This window comes from Haemaphysalis longicornis, unplaced genomic scaffold, assembly GCF_048455015.1.
Source record: "Haemaphysalis longicornis isolate Haplotype H1 unplaced genomic scaffold, Haemaphysalis longicornis Haplotype H1 scaffold_13, whole genome shotgun sequence".
NCBI lineage: Eukaryota > Metazoa > Arthropoda > Arachnida > Ixodida > Ixodidae > Haemaphysalis > Haemaphysalis longicornis.
Window position 1 is genome coordinate 64,287,409 of NW_027526233.1, and position 6,386 is coordinate 64,293,794.

Sequence of the window (6,386 nt, forward strand, 5' to 3'; positions counted from 1 at the left end):
CCGTCATTTTCTTCCTCAAGAAAACAACTGCGGGGTATAAAACTGCAGTGTTATGATCCAAGAATAAATTCATTTAAATTATAAAAATGAAAGAAACTAAATCAATAAAAATAAACTTGGGGCCATAAAAAGCAGGGATTTCAAATTCATACAAATATGCAGTCTTATGTGTCCGAGCGAATTTTTCATTTCGCTTCAGTTAATGTTGCAGTCCTGGACCTACTATAGAAAACATTTTGCAGCACATTTTACAGTTAAAGAAACTCTTCAACACTTTAGATCAACGCTCTCACTCTTATCATCGCATCTGGAAGCACTGCAAGAGTTATAGCTATTGCCAGCACAGAGGAGCAGTGCTCGTCCTAGCAGATACGCCTTCCGTTTCTGCTTCGCTGTTGTGGTTTCATTTTAATGTCGCAGCTTAAGGAAAGCCGGCATATAGCCGCTACATGGCTGTAATGACGTCATTCCAGCGGTAGAAGAACGCCAAGCCTGGGGAAGAGAGAAAAATGTTTCAACCAAGTTTGTAAGTTATCTGATGGGGACAGCGCAGTACTTTTGTCTGAGGGACTTTCCGACTCCCTGATCTAAGTACTGGATGTGTTGGTTGACTACTTTCTGCAAGCATTCACGATTTCGAACAAAGTTGAAAAAAGTGCTGCAGGGTTGCTTATTTTTGGCCAAAACAAAACATTTGCAAAAAAAAATCTACATTATGGCTTCGTTTTAGAGAAGGAAACCTGTCAAGGAAACGAACACCCAGCACAAAAAAAAAAATTAACAGAAAAAAAAACACGCTTGCTTTTTTTCCCCGAACCCGTTCGAACCCGTTTGAACCGGTTCGAACCGGTTCGAACCGGAACGGAATGGTGCGCCGGAACTGAACCCGAACCGAACCCGAAAGGCTTGAACCCGAACCCGAACCGAACCCGAAAAAATTCCGGTTCGACACCCTGGTCAAAAGTAGTAAAAAAAAAATATGCTCTTGCATTGAAGTTGGAAGTTATGCAGAATACTCTACCAAGCTTCAAAGTAGCTCATTTTCAACCTTGTGGTATGCAAACTTTTGGCAATGAACACCTGCACTATGAGTACTAAGTTGCTGTGCCAGGCAAGATAAAACATGAAAAAAAAGCCAAAAATGTTCAAATTTAAGTTAAAAAAATGCTTAACTTGTTGCCATGGTGACAACACTGCAAAAGGAGGTTGTCCAGTGCGATACAGCCAACCAACTAACCTACTTTGCATTGAAAGCCCATTGAAACCCATCTCCCCTCCGTTTGGTTTGCAAAGGGGGGTATGTACTCTTCACGGAGGAGATGAAAATGATGTTTTCTGGAAAGAGAAAGGCTGAAAAGGCACTCCAATTTCAAGGCAAGGCCTTCCAGAAGCCCCATGTTCAAAAGGACATGAAAGGCTACAACCGTGACGACTTTTGATATGTGAAACCTATGTTGCAACTTCGGAAGCCGTTTTCTCAAAACATTTTTTTTTGCCACCTGTGTCGCTTGTCCCAGGGATTTCTTCGTGACTGCTGGGTCTATTTTGATTCCGTTTCTTGCATTACATTCCTTGATGAACTGTTCAGGTCGTGACACTTTTAGTTTTCCAGATTTGTTTTTTGTGATTTTTTTATTCAAATAATCGTTCACAGTTGACATGCCTGTTGCACATTAACCTCTAAAAAAATGAAAACTAAAAAACATTGTGTTGTAAAAAAAAAATTCTAAAACTGTCACGACCTCGTCCATTCATTTGAGAATGCAAAGCACTTCGAACGAGTTTTCTATCGTGTGTTATAAGCCGCTCAAGCTCGGTACAAGCGGAACAGAAAGAAAATTTCATACATAAAAAAGTTATCAAAATATTAACTTCAAATTTTTATGGTGTTATCACAGAAGCATTTCCAGTTGCTGTGCCAATTTTCATCAAAATCCACAAAGAAATAAAAAAGTTGATTTTGAAAGCCACGTCCCCCCTTAACTTACAAAAAAAAAAGCACGTACCCGTGGGGATTCGTACTCGTGACTTGCAAAACACTCGAGGTGACATAACTAGCGCCCCAGACCACTCGGCCACGGGGCGGGCTCCGCTGCCCTTGGTAATATAGGGTATATATTGTACAACCGGTTTACACTTTTATTTAGTTTTGGCATTTCAAGCAGCTTAGGTGACTATTTGTTGTACTACGCTCGTGCAGTAAGCGTCGCCCGAGTTTCCACAGTAGCTGACGTCTAGCAATTGCATTTCGTAGACGTAAAAGTGTTCGCAGATGCGTAGTCGTGCTGCTGACCGCTGTGCTTGTTCGCCCAGCGCAAAAAAGTGCTTCCCGCGCCCTAGTTGTACGCTGTACGGTAAAAATATCAGTTGATTTTATTTCCTTAGTACCTATATTGACTTCGCTGACTCTTCTCCCGCCTTCAAGAGGCCTTATATTTTCCTACTGGCGTACCAGTCAGCGAAGCGTCGCATGTGCGCTTGTGCAGCGCTTGTGTGAAGCGACCTTGACTTGGAGCTAGATACAGTGTACAAACAAACCAAGTAAAGAAAGGCACATTCTTCCATTCACAAACGTGTCCTGGCTTCGTTTCAACTAAGCGAACGAATTGCGACCAAGCAATTTTTTTAACCTCCTTGATTGCGACGACCCGCCGGCGGCCGGCGGACGAAACACTGGGCCGACTGACTCTGTCTGAAGGCCGGGGAGCCGTGCAGTAGCGCAGCTAATTGCCAGCTCATCCTCTCCTGACGTCACACGAAAACGCCACAGAAAATGGGCGAGCGTAAAGAGAGGAGGACAGCATTTCCGAATTAGTTTTTCTACTAAATAAAATCGCGTAAACGCGCCTAGAGTGGTCGAAACATGGCCTGGGGACTCCGGACTACAATTTGCGCTAGTAATCCCGCAATGTTTACATATCACTTCAAAAGAAACTTCAAAATTTCAAGTGAAAATACATATCAGGTACTGCATTGGATAAGGCGAGTTAAGGCCGAGGTGTAATTTTTAATAACGTTCACAACAAACTGTTATAACAGCACACCATCATTTTACGCTTAAAGACCTTCATTGGTGGCAGTTTATGCTGTATGGCTGGCAACAGCACAAAAATAAGCTAAGTTGAATTTGCTAAATCTAAGCAATATTTGGAAACATTTTCCATCATGCTGCAATTAACGGCTGCGTCAGTATGCAACTGTAAGTAATGTTATCAAAGCACTGGCCCCAGGCTTATGAGAGGGCACCTAGCAATTTCCTGTAATAACTATCTCTTGTTACATTTTGGCGATTCTCTCAAAGCATGCGCACATGAAGCTCCCTTGCCCAGAGGTTCAGGTGATGTACAAGAAAGAACAAGACTGCTGAAGCATGTATGATGAGATCACTGTGGTACAAAAGGTCACCAAATAAAATATTGGGACAGTACGGCAAAGCAGTGAAAAAACATTTGGCATGCATTGCCTGAAAAAGGGTGGGTCCCCTTACACACTGTGACACAGAAAATGTATTCTGCTGGTCCCTCCAGTCATTGAAAAGCGGCTACACGTGCTGGTGGCTGGTGTGACCAGCACCTTGCTGCAAGCGTTGCCAACAAGTAGTACCTCTTGGCTCTTCACTCATGGAACTATATTGAGATGAACGCTCTTTTCGCCTCACAAGTTTTACACCGGTAGCATTTCTCCCTTCAGCTAACATGCACCCAATACACTTGTTTCATGGAAGACGGCTAACAATTGTTTGGCTTTTTGCACAACTCCACTGTCGTGCAAAAAAGCCAATCCGCAGGGGCATGCCGTGTGGTGAAGCTTTAAAGTTTTGCAGCTTGTGCAGCAGAGGCAGCTTCTGTGGCTCTATTATTGATAAACCTTGAATATGTGAAAACTTTGACGGGCAAAACTGCCCTGCAAAGTGGGCAGCAAACACTACTTGTCAAATACTGCAAGTTTTGAGTATTCGCAGAGGTATAGCATAAACACACTTGTTGATGGTGAGTTATTGGAGAGAAAACTGGGTTTAACCAGATTTTTATAGACATGATTCGAGGATATTGAGCAATGCCGGGTTTCACCTGAAAATGAAGGGCCTTTGTAACAGCACCACTGCAATATGCCACTCCTCACACACCCACATATTCCCAACACCTGACAACTCAGTCTAAAACTTCGTACGAGTTAAAGCCTACAGACACAAATCATGCCCCCTTTCACACACTCCCACTGCCTTCACCTTGTGGCATACTGGGTGACCCCACCATCACCATGCACTGAGGGACAAAGCAAGTCCCAGTGACCTCCACCCACCTCTGGCGTCAGCTTAGTCCACTCTTTGCCCTCAAATTTCTTTTACCTCACTCACCAAAGTGGCGCCGTGGCTAAGTTCAACGTTGGCTGCTGGGCCCAAGGATACGAGTTTGGTCCCAGCTACAATGGCTGCTTCTCTGGTGAAGGTGAAAAGCGAAAACGCCCGAGTGTCGAGACTTCAGCACATGTTAAAAATCCCCGAGGTGGTGGAAATTAGTCCTACGGCCTCCACCTTGGTGCCCCTCATAGCCCTGGAGTAGAATTGGCACGTTAAACCTGAAACTCTAAATCATCACCAAAACCAATTTTTCATCCCAGCCTCAACCTGAAATTGTCTACTTCCCTCCACCCATGGGTTCTGCTGCTTGCGTCACCAAGCAGCGATTTCACGCTTCCATCTCTGATCTGTCCACCTGAGTGAGGCACAAAAGCGCCCAGATAAAAACGCTTTTGCAAGTTCCATGCAAGTGGCAGCACAGCACGGCCACCACCAAGGAAGTGATCGTATCTCTGTGGTGCCACATCTGCACCATTCAGTGCCCACTTGGTGTCAGGTGGAGACGAACAAACCTCTTCAGCAACTGCTCCTTAACTTTAGACGAGTCTTGCTGAACGAGCCTGTCTGACTTATTTTTCAGCCAGTGTCTGGTCGTCTGCAACTAATTTCTGTTGCTATGATTGTTTGGAAGTTTCCCGGCTTATTCTGCATATTTTTCAGAACGTAGTGTTCTTTTTCTTGTTCTTCTCATAACTCCACAGCGCCTGTACAGAATTATACTAAAGTGGGGAACACTGGGATCCCGAACACCAACAGGAACACAGTTTGAAAAACACTACAAGAGAACCCCAGTGCTTCTTACGGTGCAGTCAATGTGAAAGCATTAGCGCGCACATGTGAATAAAGTGACAAGAGCAGCGGATATGGTCCCAGTGCCAGCAAAGAGCATGGCATTGCATTGCTCACAGCGCCCCGGCTCACGGGTGGCTGCTAAGCCGCTGGGTGCGAATGAAATGGCCCGGTACGATCACCGCTTTTACTTGGCATCAGTACTTCTTAAAGAAACTCTAAGGGCTTCTTTTTGTTTTAACTAAAAGACTCCGTATTTTGAGCTCTCTCAGGTTTTGTTCGACGGCCACTGGCAAAACACTGCGAGCATTCAGGGGATTCCTCTTGAGATTCTGGGGAAAACCCTAAATGGACGCAAAAAAGCACTCAGCACCGCATGGCAGTGTTGCAATCACAAGACTTCGTGGGTTTGCCCTTTGGGTCCCCATTTGTAGTCTCACTTCGGGCAGTCCATTTCAACCACTCGGTGTTCTAGTGGCCACTCATCTCAACGACTCACCTCATCTCAGCCATCCAAGCCAAGCTAAGACCAGTCAGCGTCCAATTACCTCTGGTCCCGCTTTGGCCGTTGCTTGGACTGGAGGAGTAGACCCGTGAAGGTGCCCGGCCACTTGTACAGATTTCCGGGTGACATGGCTGGTTCTCCTGTGATGACTGGTTCACAAGCTCCTGCACGGGACACAACCAGTGCAGTGGAAGAGTGGCCTTGGAGCACTGGAATCAGAAGTGGTGTGCACTGGCTTGTCGGACCGCACAATGTTTTCACATTCCCAAGAAACTGAAGGTGTACTCAGTTTGCCAGTACTGAAGTACATCAGTGACTGTGCTCCCCAGTTAACTTGAATTTGATAGCTCAGGTCGAAACTTTATAGTTAATTGGCACATTCGGTTGCTCACTCGAGACTGACCAGTGGAATAAGTTATTATAAACGACCCGTAACACATCTAAGAGCAACAAACCAGTCTAACCTTCAAGGTTAAGGGCGCAGGCTAAGCCCCATGCATTCTTGGCCATTTTGTGGTACATTTTTCTCGGCATCTAATATATCTACATAATATATCTTTTTTTTTTTTTTCAAATTTAGCCTTACCCAGTGCCCTTAATAGTTACCGACATGGCAGAGCCGAACTAAAAGTGGCTATGAGGTGGACAAAAAAGTGATCACAGTCAAATTCTTAGTGTAGACTCACATCCTGCTTCTTGAAGCAGCATGGCACACGTATGCAGCAAAGAGCA